The sequence below is a fragment of the Apium graveolens genome, chromosome 7 (assembly GCF_009905375.1).
Source record: "Apium graveolens cultivar Ventura chromosome 7, ASM990537v1, whole genome shotgun sequence".
Taxonomy (NCBI): domain Eukaryota; kingdom Viridiplantae; phylum Streptophyta; class Magnoliopsida; order Apiales; family Apiaceae; genus Apium; species Apium graveolens.
In genome coordinates, this window is record NC_133653.1 from 120,849,855 (window position 1) to 120,872,121 (window position 22,267).

Here is a 22,267-nt window from a genome sequence, read left to right on the forward strand (position 1 = left end):
ACATATTATGTAAACTGGTGAAAAAGACCCAATCACTGCACCTTCTCAAAGTCAGGTTAATGTGGCTCCAATATATATGGAGTCACAGCCAAAATATCTCATAATTGAAGCACCTGATACACCGAATTCTCCCACACACTCATTGGATGTTGACATGATAAACACATCACTTCCAAATTCTTCATCTTTAACTCTCTTGGAGAAGCCAAAAATCCATGCAAGTGAGCATCATCTTCTAGATGATTTGTTGGCTCACTCGCCATTTCTTTCTAAGGCTGTTGAGACATATGTGCCAAAATTTTCATCAATCTGCATAGAGTCTACAATAGTCTCCACTTCTAACTTAATTATTTCTTCTATCCCGATGGATATTTATCATCCGTCGAGTAGTGATTGTATCCCGACGGATAAGCTTAACAGCAGTCATCCGTCAGATAGTCAAACTGCTAACCCGATGGATATTCCTCATCCGTCGGGTGTCGCTGCACAGCTTCAAATTTCATCAATTCTTACAAGTGCAGAGGACTTAGTAGTGGTGCAATCACTCTTAGGACTAAGGGAAGGGAGTGATTTGAGTGAGAGTCTGGGTTGCTCTAGAAAGAGATATGTCCTAAGTCCAATCATGTATGAGGATTTAGGAATAACTTTTATGTAATCTGTTTTAATTTCATTGATATTAATAAAAGGCTTGTTTTATTTTTATTGCGGGCTCTATCTATTTAAATGTTTAAATAAGATATACCATAGTTTAGAGTAAAGCTTTTTATGGATTGTGATGAGATCATAATAATGAGACCTAAAAGATGATAACTCTAAACTTAAATAGTTCCTGGTCGTAGGATTACTAACTGGTAATTAATAATCCGCAAAGATCAGTACATACTATGCTTGCTTCATTAAAAAGGATGTCTGTTCTCATAGACATTTATGTGGTGACACTATAGCTAGTATGTAGGTGCTTATTATAGAATAAGTTCACTGAACATGACTCACACAGCTGAACAACTGATGGAGTTCACTCATGTGTCAGCAGTTGTTCACATAGTGATAGTTGTACAAGTATCCTTAGACTTGAGGTCATCATAGTCATCTTGTGTACACGAAACTATGCTTTGGTTTAGTTCTTAGTCTCCAAGGACAATTATAAGGGCTCTACTGGGTATAGGAATTTGTACACGAAGATAATGTATGATCAATAAAGGATCTACCCCTTCCAGTGAAGGAAGAGAATGTTCAATGCTGATTCACTTATGCTAGTTCAGGAATCTCTGGCCAGAGTGAATGAAATTAGAAAGGAGTTTCTAATTTACATTAAATAGAACTAAGCATAGTGAATGAGAAAGCAAGTGATTAAATAAGATAGGCTTGACACAAGTTCCATGCCTTGTATTTAATCGTGACATTGCAGGGTAGAAGTAATTAATTGTACGGTAACTACTCACTGAATAGGTTCTTGGTATTCTAAGCAGTGAATTCGTATTATCTGGATAGTCGTGATATGCTGAGAAGTATCCCTCACGATGTAGAATAAATATGATTAATTAATTAATCATATTTAATGAATTAGAGAATTTATATAAATAATGATAAAATAGTTTTATTATTATTTATTTCTACTACCGGATTAATATTGAACCTACATGGTCACACCATAAAAGAGAATGATTTAATGGTGGAGGAATTAATTAATAATGGCTGATAATTATTTATTTATGAAATAAATAAATAATTGGAAAATTTAATAATTGATTAAATGAGATTTAATTGATTATAAATTAATTAAGAAAAGGTTCTTAATATTATTAATTAAGAATTTAATTTTTGGAAATTAAATCAAGTGAGACAATTATTTCTAAAGAGTTTAGAAAAAGGATTAATAATTAAAAGGTGTTTTAATTATTAGTGAGAATAATAAAGGGTTAATAATAATAATATTTTATGGGAAAATTTTCAGCTGAAAATTTTGCCTATAAATATACTATTATAAACCCTATTTTTGCCTAAACCAAAAAGATTTACAAAACCCTAATTCTCTCCATCTCCTCCTTCATTACATCGTTTTCTTGGTGGATACCGGTGGAGTGCTTCACACTTGAGGAGCAGCTGCTAAGGATCTCCGTTCATCGTTCTTGGATCGTTATTAAAGACCTCCATCTTTCCATTAACGTAAAGCTTCTTAAGGTAAACACACTGAACTACGAATTAAATATTATTTTTCGCATGGATCCTGCGGAGGGTTTCGATTTTTTTTAAGATTAAATTTACGTTTTCGCTGCGTTTATGTGCTAAAAACCCTTCAATGGCATCATAGCTACTTGCGAAAAGTTTTTAATTCATTTATGTGTTTAACTGTTTTCGATATATGAGCATGTACGTGATTCGCCATGATTTGATGTTGAAATATATGCTTATATATGTATCATTTTGAATATAAGATATTCATGTGAGTTGTATAATCATAAGATGATTATGTAATCTGTATATATACTAATATATACATGATTTATGTTTGTTCTAATTATGAGAATCATATTAGATACGGATTCTGAATTGGCTGCTGAAGATTTGCTGAAATCTGGGTCTGGTGTCCGATTTACGCAAACGAATACCCTATTCCATAGGTAAACGAGCCTCTGAACAAAACTGATAGCTAAAGCTATCAACGACTCGTATGTAAGGCGGTCGACGTCGTTTACTGCCCGTAAACAGTGATTCTTGTTTTTCTGATTTGATTCTGATTTTTCTGATTTTTGTCATATTTTCTTTTTATGATTAGATCATGGATATTAAAAGGTTGATCTAAGATCAGGCTACCATTAATTAAAGGTTAAACCTGAGGTCGTACCAAAGACTGTGTAGAACAAGGTATGAACATTACGAGTTGTGGTGATATTATTTGGATTAGCAAATGCACCGGTAGCATTCAAGGATTTAATGAACAAAGTATATAAGAAGTACTTGTATAAGTATAATTATATTTATTGATAGCATCCTCAGCTATTCAAAATTAAGAAAGTCCATGTAGAACGCCCAAGGATTTCCCTAAGAAGATTAGAAGGGAAGCAACTGTACATTAAGTTTTCAAGTATGAGTTTTGGTTGAGATTAACAAAAGATTATGATTATTCCATTAACAACCACCTAAGCAAAACCAGTGTAGAAATAGATGCCTTGTGCAGAAAGAAAGGATTGAATGTGATTAAGATCACTAAGGAGTTAGTAAAAGAATAGGAAATAGTGGAAGTTGAAGTTTGAGTACCCAGAGGTGATAAGAAGCCACTGTACAAGGTTCATTTTCATTCTAAGCTGATTGAAAAGATAAATGAATTGTTAGGCCCTGAATTAGTTCAGCAGACTATAAATACGGAGTATTGATTCGGAAAAGGTTAAAATCAACTCATGATAGACAAAGGGAGAATGCAGATTCATACCTAAAATATATAGAGATAAAAGTTGGAGCATTAGTATTGCTGGAAGTTTCTCCTTGGAAAGAAATAGTGAGATTTGGGCATAAAGGTAAGCTAATCCCTAGGAATATCGGACCGTTTAAGGTATTGAGAAAAGCAGGTAAAGTCGCTTATAAGTTGGCACTGCCGCCGCAACTGCAGCATATCCATAACGTGCTCCACGTGTCTATGTTAAAGCGATATGTTCTTGATTCGAACCAAGTAATCGAGCAGGAGCCAATTGAACTTCATCCAGATTTGTTCTATACGGAATGGTCAAACTAGATCTTAGGTAGTACATAACGAGTCCTTGGAAATAAGTCCATTCCTATAGATAAAGTACTTTGGAGAATTTCTCGGGTAGAAGGGTCTACTTGGAAATAGAGTCAGATATGCTTAACAAATATCCTCACTTGTTTAGTTAGACCAGATTCTGAGGATAAAATATTTTTAAGGGGAAAGATATAACGACTCGTATTTCTGTATTATTAAAGTGTAAATATTAAATAATTAAATAAGTAAAATATGTGTATCGGTTATGTCAGCAGTGTGTGACTTGTTGGTATGCGAGTATTATTTGTATGATCAATTACTGAGCCGTAGTGTTTTATTTTTACTTTTAAAAGTGGTTTTATGGAGAATTTATTTCTATAAATGTTGATATTATCCATAAAATCATCTTTATTTCTTTATAATGTTATTAATTCTTTTGGGAATTTTACGGATTAGACTCACCCGCACGTTTGTTCGTTAAATCGTTAAATACGGGTATGTCGTGCGCTTCAGAAATGTTTTCAAAATTATGAAATTTATATTTTATTAGTATTTAATTATTCAGAGAACTTTAAAATTTATTTTGATATTTCCCGGTTTATTTCACCCGTAAGTTGTCTCATTAATCGCATAATTGCGAGTCAGAATTTAAGTTCTCAGCTATTTTGTTGCTATTTGCAGCAATTTGTAGTAATAAAAAATATAAGAAAACAAGAGATAATTACAATTATCCTCATATTCTTCTCCCCAGATTATTTATCTCTCTCCCTCACATCTCTCATCTCTCTCTCTCAACCGATTTCTTAATCTCTTCTCTCCCCCCATGTTCCTTCCCTTCCCCGTATATATTCTTCTGCAGTGGTAAGTTCCCCGGTTGCCTCCCCTTGTTCCCCTTCTCCTTGCCATTTATTCGGCCTCTTTCCGGCGCGGTTGTGCGAGCGTGAGTGTGTGTGGTAATTGCATCTGTTGTGTGCGTATATATACATCTTTGTATACTTGTGTAATTGTTGTGTTGCTGCATTTCTAATTGTTGCCGTTTCTTTTGTTTTCTGGCGACTTTCACCGCTGCCACCTGGGGCTACTGCGTGCTTGCACGCGTGAAGCCTCTGTAGTTGTGCGTGTGTTTCCTTGACTGGATTAAGATTTTTTTTAATTGTTTATTTTAATTTTATTGTATGAGAAAAATTATTTGATTAAATTATGAAATAAATATTTTTGTGCGAGAAAATATTAATTTAATCGGTGGAATTCTTGTAAGATGTCCGATAAAACGGGAACTCGCGAATTTTATTACCGTCAGCGATGAGCCTCGGCGAGCCGACGGTGGACGGTGATGAACATTTCTGAGTCGTACGAATAAAAAAATAAAATATGAATAATAATAATAATAATTAATTGAATTTGTATCAGTGTTTGGGAATTTGCGGAATTGTGGATTATTGTGGTTGACATCGATTATGTTTCGACGGGTAGTCCGATAAATAAAAGAGACGTTGCCCGATTTTAGGGAAATTAATTCCAAAAAATCAGGAACGTATCCAACAAGATGTCGGGAATATTAGTCAAGCGTATATGACTATATAATTATAAATATTTTACGAAACGTATTTGCGTGTTGTGATAAAATATTTTGTAAAATATTCGACAACCCTACCTTTTGCAACGATAATAGTATGATTATCGAACTGAGTTCCGATTTTGTGAACCCTAATTATTATGTGTATGATAATAGTATGGTTATTTATGAGTCGATTTTTGATATCGTTCGGGTAGAATTGATAGCGAGGATATGTGAAGCATAATCGAATGTCTAAATTAGGGTATTTCGACTCTGTAGGTTCTAGTCGGAAGGCTCGAGAGTTGGCATCAGACTAATGATAGCCTAGTGATTAGTCGACAAGCTCAACAAGGTTCCAATCGAAGGACCTGAGTGTTGAAGTTGGATCCAGGATAATCTAATAGTTAGACGATAAAGCCGAGCGTTCAAATCGGTTCAAAGTCAATCAGAGATAGTTGTAAGCTCTGCAAGGCAAGTACCCCTGAACAAATCCTTTACGGTTTAGTATATATGAATAACTGTTGATTTAAATTGTGCAATGAAACAGAACGTTTTAAGTTACGTATCCCCTATATTTGGAAATGTTATTTAAAATATGTTTTGGGGAAAAGTAACTTCTGAAAGTACCTATCTCTAAAATATGATTAAAATGAAAAGAAGTTTTGAATAGTGTACTGTGATAGTATTGTTTAAAAAGAGATTGGTGAAAGTGATTTTGGAAAAACTGGATAAAGAGAAATGTTTTCATCCACCTATGTCGTGGGAATGTTTTAATCCACCTATGTCATGGAAATGTTTTGTCCACCTATATCGTGGAATTTGGAAAGAGGTAAAATGGGAATTCAGTTAATCTATTGGAGTTGCATAAGAGGCCCGTTATTCGGTAACATCCCGGCAGGTGGTGGCGTTAGAGACTAATTCAGTTGTGCACACTGTTTAACCGATTAGTCCAGTGTGAGGGAGACCTAGCTAGTCTCCCAAGTTCCGGAACACATTCTTTATTCTGGACGGTCGTTAGTCGCTGTCCGGTGATGATAGACTAGTCAGCTATCTTCACCCGTTGGACATCCAATAGATCTGATTGATTCAATTTTGAAAGTGTTTAACAAATCAGCGTGTATGGAACAAATGATTTGAAAGTGAAAAAGCATGCTAAAATTGGACTCTGGCATTTATACACAGCACACGACTGATGTTATGGTTTTACATAGCATGCTAGTTTTGAATATCCAATTTAAATATGTTATTCTTGCTTTTATAATCGAGCTATGATTTCTGTTCCTATAACTGTTTTATCATAACATATTTTACTTGTTATTGATATACTGGTACTGTTGAGCAATTGATTGCTCACCCTTGCAGAATGTTTTGTATATATGTATTGCAGATGCCTAGGAGATTCGTCCGTCGTAGGCAGGGTAGAATTCCAGTTCTTTCCGTACCAGGCTCCTCTGAGGTAGTTGTGTCAGACCAAAGATGGTCTGTTGAGTTGCTGTATTAAACTAGTTGTATCATGAATATTAGAATTAGGTTGGTTTGTAATGGTTGTAACCTAAGTCATACTTAACCCTGGAAAAGATCTTTGTAAAGGGGTCGTGTTTATGTAATAATATTGAATTGGATTATATTATGTTTGTAATTATTGTTGTTGATGACGTCAACTCCTGACCCCGGGGTTGAGGCCGTCACAGTTAGTATCAGAGCTACAGATTTAAGTCCCTGATTTAGGTTAGGAGTAAAGTCAAAAGAGTGTAGAAAGGTTTATATAAAGGTGTGAGTCAGCAACTCAATCAGAGGAGCGAGTCTAAGAGTTCAGTCAAGGGTTTCGAAGGCGTAACCCTGACGTCTATTGAAGATTGGTTGGAACTGCACTAGCTTTTAGTGTGTCTCCTTCACATAGGTATTATTGGCAATGTTCGGTAGAGGTTTCTAGTTTCCCTTCTTGAGAAAATGAGTCTGATCGTGAAAGTTCAGTTTCTGAGCGGACCCTTGATGTGTCGGCTGAAGAGACACCAATATTATCCCTAAATATCACATTTTCTATGTCAAGGGATGTTGTTGGACCGAGTGTGCGTCCTCAGTGAGTTCAGATAGTATGATAGTAGTCGGCGGCTGCTATGACAGCCAAGTCTCGTGGTGTATGTGGATCAGTATTGTTGTTTATATTTTGAACCCTTACACGTATTTCTTGAGACACATTTTGTTTCCAGGGTAATTGTTTACCATCTAATGAGTTGCTTGTGTTTTTTCCGTAAGAAAGTCAAACTCGAAGCAAGCAACTTAAGGTTTTCCTGATTTCATCATAAACCAGATTTCCCCTCCCTATCCATTAGTTTTTAATTTCGAAGTTGCTTCTTACCTCAGTAATTCTATTGGTCGATTGGGGCAGATAATGCACATGATTTGACTATTTGTCTGTGTGACAAAGGGTCTGGTGGGACGCCACCGAATTATATGTTATAAACTATGCGGTACTAAGACTGGTCATCTTATGTACTTGTATGGTTGCTCTCAGTCATATCCACATCTTCTTCACTTTTATTTTATAATGGATTACCTTGATTTTGAAATTTCATTTGGCATTCTATGACAATGAATTTCTTCAGTAACCTCTGCAGTTAGACAGTTTTAATTATTGAAAGTAAATAAAAGTTGACTGTCAGAAGGAATGAAAGTACTATTTCAGGTTGCTATTTTCAGAATAATGGCAGCAGCGAGAATTCAAGATCTAATGACGGAGAATGCAGCCTTAGAAGGGTTAATTCAGTGGTTGGCAAGTAACTTGCAGATGATGGGAAGTTGTCTTTAGAAGAGTGGTTGGGTGAAACTCGGACCAACTAGTGCGCCTAGTAGAGTCCAGCGTTCTTTAAGTTTGACTTGGTTTTCCAACTTGCTCTATGTATTTTATGGCTTATATAGCCAACTAAGTTTTGTTGTATATCTAGATTAGTTTAGCCATTGTATTTGAGTGGTGGTGGGAAGTTAATCAGTTGTTGTTGTAATGAGGAGCCATGTTACGGTGTTTAGTGTCTTCATATTTCAGTTTTCTGTACTGTTGCTACCGTCATTGTTGTTATTGTTGCTAGTGTTGTTAATCTAGATCTCTTTTATAAATGGACCCTGATATTAAAGACATGGGTATTTTGATTGGGCAGCATTTTCCTGATATAGGTGCACCATCTAAACGGTGACATTTTCTGTCCTACATTCTTGTTATGTTTTTGAATAAATCCACTGTTATATTTCAGGAAAATGCCACCCAAGAAAGCTACCCAGTCTAAAGGGAATAGTAGTAGTGTTACTGAGGGTATAACGACTCGTATATTTTTATATTATTTAGGTGTGTAATTATTAAATAATTAAGTGAATAAAATATGTATATGGGTTCTGTCAGCTTTGTGTTGTTTTATTATTAGTTATGTGTGGTTAGTGGCTTACGAGGATTATTTGTAAAATTGTTTGTTGAGCTGTATTGTTCCGTTATTACTTTTAAAAGTGGTTTTATGGCAGATTTATTTTCATAAATATTTGGATTGCCTCTAAAATTGTTTTAATGATTTTATAATTTCAGTAATTATTTTTGGGATTTTATAAAAATTGAGAAATCAATATTTTATTAATTATTTATCTTTAAATGATTTTCTGATTGCATTTAATTGTAAAATCCGTATTTAATTCCAGAATTCTTCAAAAGTTTCGAAACTCATATTTTATGAAGTTTATAATATTTTGAGAATTTTAGAATCATTTTGGAGATTTTTGGGATTAATTTCACCTGCGCAATGATTCGCTTAATCGTTAAATGTAGACATAAATTACGCTCCAAAAATAGTTTAAAAATTATGAAATTTTATTTTTATTAGTTTTGAATTACTCCGGGACTTTTAAGAGTATTTACTCTCCAAAAATGGTTTAAAAATTATGAAACTTTATTTTTATTAGTTTTGAATTACTCCGAGAATTTTAAGAGATTTATTCGTAAATATATCGTTTAAATTCAAAAGGTGGGACAAAAATCAGACTTTCGAGCAGGGGCAGGACATGTGTCTAATTGTTATGCTGTTGATTGATATGTGTCTTATTTTTTTCCAGTAACTTTGAATCGTGGCTTGCTGAGAAATCAAAACCAAAAACATAAAATATTCCTTGTTTTTTTCATCTTTATCCCCAAAATTCTCTAATCTATCTCTTTAGTCTCCCTCTCGATTCGCTCTCTCTCAATTCCTCACAACCTCCCTTATTCCTCCTGTCGGTCTTTTTCCCTTCGTGAGTTCCCTATGCTTCGCCGCCGCCCTGTGCTCAGTTCGCCGCCGTGAATCTTTCGATTTGCTACATCCGTTTTCTGATCGTTGATAACGTTTCATTCTTTCTTGATTGGTATATACATATACACATACATATATGTGTGTGTGTCAGTTAAGTGATATTGTGATTACTGTGTTTTTCGACTTGCATTCCGGCCGCCGCCGTGTTCTGGCCGGTGAGGTGGCCTGCGCGTGAATAATGCGTGTGTCTTGTATGTATTTGTTCTGTATTAGTTGTGCTGCTGTAATTGTAATTTGGCAGTTACCTCGTGATTTCGATTTAGTTCAATGATTGTTTCTGTGATTATTTCGAATCGTATAAATTATTCGAGTTGAAATTATGGTGGAATTTTGACATGAAACCCGAATGGGTACCTTCAAAATTATGCCGCCGTCAACGATGAACTTGTTGAGCTGACGGATAAATGGAAATGATGATTCTTGAGCCTAATAATAATTTATAAATTTTATTTTAGAATATTCGAAATAAAAGTAATAGTTAAATATTCGGTTTCGAGATTGTTGGGTTGCGTAATTGGTTTGGACTAGAATTGATTGATTGTTGGGTTGTTGTTGATTGAGACGTCGATATTGTTTCGACGGGTTAGTCCGAAAAATAAAGAAAGTGCTACCCAATTTTCGGGAAATCAAATTATGGAAACACGGGGGGCGTATCCAGTAATTATCGGGACGTCGAGCGAGTATATATAAATACATACATATATATTATACGAAACCTGATTGTATGTTATGGTGAAATGTTTTTCCAAAACCAATAACCCCAATTTCGTAAAATAACGAGTATACGTATTTTTTGACAATGAATACCGAACCGACTTTCGAGAACGTGAACCCTAACTGATACGTGTATTAGAATAATGCGTATGTTATGAGTCAGGTTTTGTTAACGTACAGATAGATTGTTAACGAGGATATGTCAAGCATAATCAAATGTCTAAATTAGAGTATTTCGACTCTGTAGGTTATAGTCGGAAGGCCCGAGAGTTGATGTTGGACTAAAGATAATCTATCGATCAATCGACAAGCTCGGCAAGGTTCCAAGCGAAGGACCTGAGTGTTGAGGTTGGATCCAGGATAGTCAAATAGTAAGGCGATAAAGTCGAGTATCCAAATCGGTTCAAGGACAATCAGAGATAGTTGTAAAGCTCTGCAAGGCAAGTACCCCTGACCATACTCTTATGGTTCAGTATATATGAATGAAATGTTGTTTTAATTTCGAACAGGAACAAAAATGTTTTAAGTTACATATCCCCTGTATATGAAAATGTTGCTTAAAATATATTTTGGGGAGAAGTAACTTCTGAAAGTACCTATCTCTAAAATGTGATTTAAATGAAAGGAAGTTTTGAATAGTGTGCTGTGACAGAATGGTTTTTAACAAGAGATAGGTAAAAGTGAATTTGAAAACTGAATAAAATGAATCAGATATTGGATAATGTTTTGTAAGTGGCTAATTCGGTTGCGCACCCTGTCTTCACCGATTAGACCAACTTAGTTAATCAGAGACCTAGCTAGTCTCTGCGGATCCGCTTAATTTGTGTGAAAGCCTGATCAGCTTTCCTAGACAATTTTTATGATAGCCCGACCAACTATCCTAGATAACTTGTGTGGAGGCCTGAGCAACCGTCCCTAGATAACATCCAATACATATCTGATTACGGTTTGTGGTTCGAGTAACGGAATAAGTGGTTTTGTGGTCCCCGTAACGGGAGAGATGGTTTTATGGTTCCTGTAATGGAACAGTGGTTTTGGAAATGAAAACAACATGCTAAAATTGGACTCTGGTATTTATACACAACACATGACTGATGATATTGTTTTACAGAGCATGCTAGTTTTGAATATCCAGTTTATACATGATTTGCTTATTTTCTAGCAAGTTATGAATTTTGTTCCTATTAACTATTTTATCATAAATTGTATTACTTGTTATTCATATAGTGGTACTGCTGAGCAATTGATTGCTCATCCTTGCAGAAAGTTTTGTATATATGTATTGTAGATTCCTAGGAGACTCTTCCGTCATCATCATGGCAGAGTTCCAGTTCCTTTCATACCAGACTCCTCTGAGGTAGCTGTGTCAGACCAAAGATGATCCGTTGAGTTGCTGTATTAAGATAATATTGTTCAGATTGTTTGTAGTAAGTTGGTTTTATAATAGATGTAACCTAAGTCATACTTAAACCTGGAAAAGATCTTGTTAAAGGGGTCGTGTTTATGTTTTATCATTGGAGTGGATTATATTATGTTTGTTATTATTGTTGTTGGTGACGTCAACTCCTGACCCCGGGGTTGAGGCCATCACAGAGGGTCTAGCTATAAGAGAAATTCTAGATTTGTTACGTCAGCAGTAACAACAACAAAAGTAGTTAATCCAACAGATTCAGTAGCAACTACTATTGCAAAAGCAACATCAAGGAGTGAATCAAAGTGTTAATTTCAAATCCTTCCAGAATGTTAAACCTCCTGAGTTTAAGGGTGAGCCTGATCCAGTAGTTGCTGGAGCATGGTTAAAAGAGATGGAGAAAGCTTTCAACCTTGTCCAAATAAGCGATAATTTTAAGACTAATTATACAAGTTATTTCTTGAAAGATGAAGCGAATTACTGGTGGGAGTCAACTAGGGCATTAGAAGGAGAATGTCCTATCCCATGGGCTAGGTTTACAGAGTTATTTTTGGAAAAATATTTCCCTGACTGTGTGCGGAATCAAATGGAGATTGAGTTTCTAGAATTGAAGCAATGCGACAAAAGTGTAGCTGAGTATGAGGCTAAGTTTACAGAGTTGGCTTGATTTGTACCAGACTATGTACACTCTGAAGGCCAAAAGGCAAGGAGGTTTCAACAAGGGTTGAAGCCTGAAATTTATAGTGGAGTTATTGCATTGCAATTTAAGACATATTCTTCCATAGTTCAGGCTTTTGAGTGGCATTTATGACACTTTATAACGCTCCATTAAGCTTTGAATTGGTGTTTTTGTACTCAAGTTATTGGTGTTTTAATGTGTTTTCTAGTGTTTTTACATTTCAGCCATTAATCCGGAATTCAGGTGAATTAGCATTAATTTGATGCTAATACGGTGTTAGGATGGTGTCCAAGGAATAAAGCTCGTGAAGACTAGCTCTTTGTAGCAAGAAAAGAAGAAAAAAAAAAAATTTCTCTAGAAGGTCGGCGCGCCCGCACTATCATAGCACACGGCCGCGCCCGAAGAGCAGAGACACAGCGTGCCCACGCTGATAAAGCGCGCGGCTGCGCCGGGTCGGGATTTCTTGTAATAACCCCAATTTTTGGAAAATTTTTGAAACCCTTATGAATAGTGTTTTTGCTGAATGAGAAAACTTTTCATGCCACACTATGTAGGGGTTCTGATATGGATATTCTGAGATTTTATTAGTACTTTATATGGGATATAAGTGTATGTAAAGATCGTCAGAATCCAAATCCGAACACTTTGATTTTTCCCGGAAATCCACTAGATACGGAGAGAATTGAGTATAAGGTAACAGGATAAAAAGGATTTAAATTAAAGGATTATAGGAGAGGATCATAAAAGGAATATAATATATTGAGAAAGGTTAAGGGAACCTAAGTAATAAGATCCCGGGTATGATCCCTCAAACGATAAACGAAAACGAAAGTTAAGCGAACCGTATAACAGATCAGCGGTCATTAGGCAAACAATTAGGAAGTTAAGCAAAGGGATTAGAGGAAGTGATGTCACCCAACCAATGAGAAGAGGACAAGGAAGGGAGGATGACATAGCAATATGATGTAAGCATGACATAGGGAAGGAGGAGGTGTGGTTGGTTTATAACCACACAAATATAAGGTTATTAAGGTAATTAACCAAAAACAAAACAAAAAACAACCAAGCTAAGCCAAACAAATCAAAAAACACAAAATCATTTCATTCTCATCATCTTGCTCTCGGCTTTTCATCTTTTTCAAGGGCAAGAATTTCAAAAATCAAGTTCCAAGCATTGTTAAATCACAAGGTAATTATCTAAGCTTCCTTGTACATAGATATGGATATGCTATAAGTTTAAGCTCCTAATTCCTTCACAATCTCTTCCAATAAATCAAGGAAGAAGATGGTGAATAGTAACCTTCAAGAAATAACTTTAGTTTTCTTGAATTTTTATGAAAGATTAAGGTTATACAAGCAAGGATCAAGGTTCTTTTAGGCATTCAAAGCTCTTGGGTTGTGTTAGGAAGCTTCAAGGAGGTATAAACAACTTTCACCTTTAACTTATAGTTTGAACTTTGAGTTTTGATGAGTTTATGGATGGATTAATGTATATATAGAAATATCCATGTATGTATAGCAAGATCCATGTATGTTAGATAGTTTGGTTGGATTTGTGGTGATTTTGGATATGAATCTTGGTTAATGGTTAATGAATCTTAAGTTATGGTTAGTAGATCATGTTTGCGGTTGAATAAGTTGGAAAACCTTGAGATTATGGACTGACTTTGCCTTGATATAAGTTGTGTTTGATGTATTGATGATGGTTGGGTGGTTTGTAGTGAATTGGTAAAAAATTGGAGTGGTATAAATATTGGTAATCGCGTAAACATAGCCGTCGTAACGTCCGATTTTCTTTAGACTGTTTTGTGCATAACATTAGGACCCGAGGACCCCCTGCTAGATTATGACCACTGCCATGTTTAGATAGCTCATGTTACGAGCTTCGTTTTGATATGTAGTACGTTCGATTCCGATGCACGGTTTAGGAGAAACGACCGTTTCAAGTAACGGCGTTTCGCGAACGAAACTTTTTCCCTCGCCTTACCTTGAAACATAGGTTAAAGACCAAAAAGGGTTAATTAATGTATGAAACATTTATGGTAAGTGTGTTAGGCAGTTGGTAAGACACTCGCGAAGGAATCGCTTTAAAACTCGTAAAGGTTAAATTATTAAAAATGGTGGAGCCGAGGGTACCCGAGTGACTTAAGCGAATCAGTGAGCGCAAAACGAGCGTTAGAGTCTAAGTTAGTTAAAGTATAGATTTACAAGTGACTTTGGTTTAATTCCAACTTACTTGTTGCTTATAGGTTACCAGACTCGTCCCGAGCCATTCGTAACCCCCAGTCGCTCAGGCAAGTTTTCTACCCGTTATACTGTTGTTGTGATGTAAATATATGTATATGCATTATCTTGTAATATTGCATGATTGTTATTAGCAAATTTTGCGATATATTGGAGCATGCTAATATGGTATATATGCATGTCTGTTTCGTAATCTGGTTATCTATCTGTTGATTTCAATGCTTATAGTTGCATAATACCTATGCTAGAAATAAGCAAGTAGTTGCGTATACCCTTAGTATAGGGGATAAAAGGTGAACATATTTCTAAACCGGGAGTCGATGTTCCCGAGTATATTATATATATATATATATATTTATTTATATATATATATGGATATAGTTTTTAAAAACTATTAATCGAATAAGGTTTATTCGATAACTTTAACTTTATTTTATTATTGAATATTATTTCGAATATTATTCGAAGGCGTATGACTCCTTTACATTATTTATTGAATATTATTTGAATATTCATTTGAGGATGTATGACTCCTTTATTTTATTTAATGAATATTATTTATAATATTCATTCGAGGTATTATGACTCAGCTTATTTTATTTATTGAATATTATTTGAATATTCATTTGAGGATCTATGACTCCGATTAATTGCTGAGATATATTCTTTATTTTATTAAAGAATAAGGTGTCGATAATCAAACTTATTTTTGATTATTCAAATAAAGATATTACTTTCGTATAAGTATATCTTTGATTATTTGCTATTCATTTCAAGTATAAGTTTTAATACTTCTACTTCAATTATTTTATAAAAGATTATTCTTTATGGGAATATTATTTAAATAATAATATTCAGACATTTTCTAAATATTCTGGGGACTGATTTACTTCATTAAATCAGTTTTACTCCAAACACTCTTTAAAGTGTTTTCGAGTCTTTAAAATGATTTTCAAAAGTTAGAGCGGATCCCAAAACTATTTTTATATTTAAGATCTTCCTTTTAAAAAGGGGATTTAAATACTCGCTCAAAACCTGAGGGATCCGGCTCTGTGGTGTGTTTTATATTCGCAACGAGGTTGCTGTTTTGATAAATGAATTGATTACTTACCCAACACTCGGGAAGTAAAATTCTTGGAACAAGTTAATCCATTAACAGGCATCGCCTGGGAAATATCGGTGAGTTCTCCTTTCCAAATGGATACGACTTCTTGGTGGAGCCGTATCAACAAGTTTCTACTTGGGGAAAGTGGGGACAAGCTTTACGTTTCAGAGTCATGGATTTCATCTGAACTAGGAGTGGCGTAAGTGGCCGAGTAGCGCCGGCCCAGCCTTATTATATTGGCCCAAATGGCCTGGAAGTTCCGCTAAGGCGGTCCATTCCTTAGGAGTTCAGTGTTCGGTTGACAAGTAAATCCGACAGGTTCTCCTCTACATGTAGAAAATGGTGGGGTTGTACTACTACGACTGATCATCGTAAGTGGTCTTCCTGGCGCGGCAAACTCCCGTAATGAGTTCATCATCCAATTGGATAATTTCTGCAACACTACCCAGAGCACTTCGATAGAAAGGCTACGGTTGGGCGATTGTTGAGTGTTGGCAGGGTCAAGTTTTCAAAATGATGTTTACATCAAATGAAGTATCTCGTAACTTCATTTTATTTTGATAATATTTTAAAGATTTAATCTATTCAAATCTTGTCTTATAGTCTCATCTATGTGATGAACTTTTGAAGCTAATTATAACTTGAATGGTGGTAGTTCAAGTAGTATTTGGGAAAGAAATAAGTATATTGGGGTATCTTGTAACTTCATCTTTTAAACTTATATCTAATTAATAATTGTCTTATGAATGACAAAGATTTTCAGAAAAACGTTGAGACAAGGTTAGATATATGAGATCACCTTGCAACGATATATTTTTATACAGTTATACACTGGGACCTTGTGTATATTGTGAATGGAAGAGGACTTCCAATATTTTGAAAAGTATATATATGTATATATATATATACTGAATATTTTGCGACTTCATCGCATTAAGATATCAAACTTGGTTCATTTCTTTTGACCAAGACTTTCATGAGTATTATGAGTAGGCTCATATATTGTAAATCATTATACATATTATTTTGGTGGGCTTGCTGCTCACCCTTGCTTTATTTCTTCATCACACAACAACAGTTAGGAAAGATGGCCAGACTCCAGCAGACCCAGCGCAAGCGCGTGGGAAGCGTCCTGCGTCTTCCCGTTGATGTTGTAGCTGCTATAGCTGCAGAGGTAGATCTATTGTAGATCAGACCATCTACTTTTGAGAATCAATTATGTATAATTATAACTTGTGGCAGATAATGGCAATTAACTGTAAATTTATCAAGTAATCATTTTGGGTTGTAATAACTTTTAAATTGTCGATTCAAAGACTTGTACTTATTTAAATTTCATCTCTGAGACTATAACGGGTTGTGGTGTGTGTTAGTGTGGGGTCACAACATAAGGTTATTTATTAATTAAGTGAAGTGATATTGTGGAAAGAAAGACCGTGACGACCCGGATCCCCGACCCCGGATCTGGGGGTGTTACAGAAATGGTATCAGAGCTAAGCGTTATAAACCTCAGAGATGATGGGACGTTAAGATAATAAGTTCACTAAGATAATAAGAACTCTTGCCAAGTTCATAGTCGGGCTACCTAACGTAGTACTGACGGTTAAAACCCTTATGGGAACCCTTATAAATATCGTGATAGAGCGTAGTTCGTTATCGTATATGGTAGCGGGACTCCGAACCCTGAAGTTGAGGAACATCAACGCGATGATGTTTTATTAGTTATTGGAGATCAGATTGTGGATCCGATAGAGTGTCCTAATGCAGGACCGGATGATGTTGATATTGAGGATGTTGTCCTAGTAGGGATAGTTGTTGAGAAGGACCCCATGGAGGATCCTGACAGGATTGGATAAAGGACCACTGATGAATTGATGACCATGGTTTGGTCGACTACCAGAGGTAGGATTGGCCGGTCACTACCGGAGGTTCGTTCAAGTTGTAAAGATAGTAGCCCCTTTAACGCGGCTTACTCGTAAGACTGAGAAGTTCGAATGGACAGAGAAATGCGAGAACAGCTTTCAAGAACTGAAGCAGAGGTTGGTGATGGCCCCTATGCTGGCATTGCCGGATGGAAAAAGGAGATTTTGTGATTTGTAAGTGACGCTTCGCATAAGGAATTAGGGTGCTTCTTAGCACAGCAAGATAATCGCGTCTGCGTCAAGACAATTAAGGTAATATGAAATTCGATATCCCCGCTCATAAGCTTAGGCTCGTGGCAATAGTTTTACCCTAAAGATTGAAGGCACTACTTGTATGGAGAGAAGTGCGAGAATTACCTAAGCCATAAGTGCTCTAGTACATTTTCACGTAGAAAGAGCTCAACATATGCCAGAGGAGGCAGTTAGAGCTAATCAAGAATAATGATTGGGAGATTCTTTATCATTCGGGGAAAGCCAATATGGTGGCTGATGCCCTTAGTAAAAAGGAGAGACTCAAGATGATAATGTCTTTTGGAGAGTTTATAAGAGATTTTGAGAAAATGGAAATAGTAGTGAAGGTAACCGGAGCCGGTACCGAAAAGCTGTTTGAGATAGCAATACAGCCCGAAGTATTGGAAAAGAACATATTGTGCCAGAAAAAGGTGATGAATGAAGGCAGAGAGCCAACAAATAAATATGAGATTAATACCGAGAAAGATGATAAGGGAATAATGAGTTATTCCTATAGAATTTGGGTTCCAAAAGTTCAAGAGCGTAAGGATGAGAACTTAGATGAGAGCCATAGTTTGAGGAATAAGATTTAGAGCAAACCCTGAACGTGATAGTCAGGGAGGTCGCCATGAAGATAGAAGGAACCCATAACATAATGAAGTGGAAAATGAGGATTTTAACGTATAAGATAACCCCAAGTATGGGGAGTAGGAAGAAATATTTAGACGGAGAAAACAAAAGTTGAGCGAGATAAGGAGACCCGAGACGGTACTCCTATACGAAAATTCATGGACCTGCCTAAAAAGAACTTAGACTATTATCCCTAACCACCACCTTGAGGAAACAATGCGGTAGGAAATTCTTTCATGACCTTTAAGTCGCTAAGCTCTCAGAGTTCCAAGGAACAAGCTGACCCAGTCGAGGCAAGAGCCTGGCTAAAGGAAATAGATGAATCATTTGAGATTCTAAATGATTGACGAACCACAAAAGACTGTTTTGTCACTTACCCTCCCAAGAGAGAGACCACCCGCTGGTGAAAGGCCAAGGAAGGCACGGAGCAAGAGATTATAATAAACTGATTAAAGTTCAGCCAATTGTTTTCGGGAAAGTAATTCCCAAGGTTATGGAATAGTGTAAAAGCTTTAGAGCCAGAACAAAGGCAGACGAGTATGATGAATTATGAATCTAAGTGGTAAAAGTTATCAAGATTCGTTCTGAAGACACGAATCTAGAATGACGGGATGTTTGAAATCAATGCTTATGTTGTGTTGGTTCATGAAATAATGATAAGAGAAGGAAAAAAAAAGAAATTGAAGTGGAAAGGAATATAACGGCAATAGAGTTTGAGGTATGATAAGGGAGTTGGGTACGAGGAAACCCTAACGACTCGTAGCAATAGAAATAGAAAAGTATGCATTCGTCAGGATGAGGGTGATTCACCATAAGTTAAAATTGATGGTTGAGGGCATAAGAGATACATATAGTTTATCCCCTGTAAGTTGGGAGGATTCGAGGAACCTTGAGATAATTCGAAGGATAAATAATGAGACGCGGATAGACTAAGGGGATAAGAAAGTAAGAAATTAAGAAAATTGGATGAAGGAAGTGACCTTCAAGAAGGTGAAGTGTAAGACCGGTGGCATGATACCCAGAAAGGGAGACGCCAGATATGAAAGATATCCCAACATTGAGGTGACTGTTGAGATAAACAACAAAAGTAAATAAGGAATTATTAAGAAGAAGTTTACGTTGAACACGACCAATATCTTCCAGAACATCCATGTTATCGTTACCAGATTAGGCAAGAAAAGCGGATAACCGTTGTTATCTTTTGGAGGCCATTTTGATTGACCTCATGTTGTATACAGATGTTATTGTGAAATTAGGCATATACTATCGAGGTGGGAATGATGGAATAAGACACCCTTATCAGGGATATATGACTTGATTTATCCATGGAAGGATGCAGGTACCTTTTAAAGGTGGAATTAAGGATAGAACATCGGTAACTTAAAACGAATCCTAGGGGAATGCATAAAGGTTGGCATTTTACCCTTAATAGGGATAGTATGAGTTTTGACAGTATGAATTGGAAAGGATTAAGGTAATAATAACCTTTAAGGATCAGTGGAGAAATTTTTCAGAAGTATATAGACAATGGTTCTAGTATTAGTAAATGGTATTTTGATATGCCCTGTATATAGGGAATACAGGAGGAACGATTGAACGATAACCTTAGAGGTTTTACAAGGAGAAAGGAAATATTCGAAATTCTCAAGAATAAAATGTTGATAAAGGAAATATGACATAATTATAATGATGCCAAGTGGGGCACGTGTTAAACCACGAGAAAGTATGGATCGAACCAGTAAAGGTCGAAATTATTCAGGGCAATTAGGACCTAAGACAAAAGATGTTCTAAGTACGATCGAGAGTCAGTCGCGACAGTGATTAACCTCTAAAGACTGAGGCAATAACTTATGGAAAAATGGTGATTTTTTTTTACTCATCAGATTTTAAGGAAAGCATTTTCACTCAAGCAGTGATCGGAAATAAGGTAGAAAATTTATTTGGAGGTGGTTAAAATGACATTGACTGTAAGGAAATTTTACTATCAGGAAAGGCCAAAGAGGTGGCCGACACTTTAAAGGTAAGAGGATAATTATAGGCGCGTGTGCCAAAAGAATACAGTGATGATGGTTAAAAATGTGAAAGTTAAATTATGGTTTGGAAGATTGACATTCCTTCTGATGACTGTGCAATATCCAACCGTAATAGTAGTTGGTAAAAGTTTAATTCGTGTAATCGCCATGAACGGGCTATCTATCTTAGGAGGTCCTATCTTGGGATAAGCCAGGACCATGTTTCCAAAAGGACTAGACGAACCTTTGAGTTAAGTCTTCTATTTAAGGAATATGATTAAAAATGGTATTAACCTGCTATCGTTGCTTTGATTGAAACTCTTCTGCACTTTTATCTGCTTCATGTCATGAAGGTACGTCAGAGTTTGGAGTGCTCTTCATGAATTGTGATTGGTGGTTATGTTAACTCCTTAGGAGAATTAGATACGAGATGTATGGACTCCGTATGGTTAGTTATTAAGACTTCATGGAAAATGAATGACTACAGTAGGTCAGTGGTGGACCATAGTAAGGTAGTAATGATTCTGCGAGTAATGAGCTGATTACAACCGTGAGAGTTGTATTGGAATGGGTGTTGAGATTGAGTACCACTAATCGGGTCGTGGTAGTGTATAAGTTATCATTGATAGACTAATTAAGTAGAGTATCTACCTAGTGATTTATTATTCTTTCTTATCAATAGAGAGTCGTATTACCCATACGAAGAAGGTTGCGGTGCAAGCATAGAATTCAAGTAACGATGATGTCTAGAATGAGATCCCAGATTCGATTTTCGATGTCGAGGGAGTTTCAAAGGTAATTGTGTATAAGCTCGAGGAAGAGCATGGGTCCATAGAATGATGGACGGGATAGCGAAAATATTTAGGCACGTGAAATGCGATGCTATAATACTTGATGTTGATATAAATACATATATGTTTTGTTCTTCTATGACAAACCTCTATAGTTCAGAGGTAGATTCCAAGCCAGATATTTTATGGCAATAAAATTTTTTTATGAATATACAATTCTCTTAAATTTGTTCTTTTCTCTTCTTTTCATTTCATGTAAGCTGAGAAGAACAACCCTTCCAGAAGGGGAGGTATTGCCGAATGACTATCTATCTGTGTGATAGAAGCCGAGTAGGATACCAACTATTGTTTAATTGCTTGTCAAGTACTAAAGGCTGGCCACCTTCTGTACTAACTATGCGATATAACAAGTGTTCATGATCATAGTGATCTCTCAACAAATTCCTTTACTTCTATTTGATTGATCAAATTTTGGAAAATAGAAACAACTGAAAAAGGAGTAATAAAGTGGTGGTAGTATGCGGAATGGGAACACATTCGTGATACTAAGGTTGACGTGGTTATTAAAAGGTTATAGAACGCTAACGAGCAAAAGTATAACCAGTATAATATTAGGAACGGAAGGTAGTAGCGATTACGAACTGGAAAAGAATGGGTATTGAGAAGCAAAAGTTCTAATAATAAAAGCTATAATGAGAGTCTGTGCAATAGACTTGAAAGAATTTGGAATGATCACTTAATTCGGATTGAGTTATCTTATGACAATAGATCATATGTCATTATCGAGATGTCGCCTTATGAGATCCTTGAGGGAAGATAATGTCGATCTCCCTTATGTTAGGATGAAGTTGTAGAGCGCAAGATGCTCGGACCCGCAGTAGTCCAAAGGACCCAGGATATGATAGATCTAATCAGAGGACGGCTGGT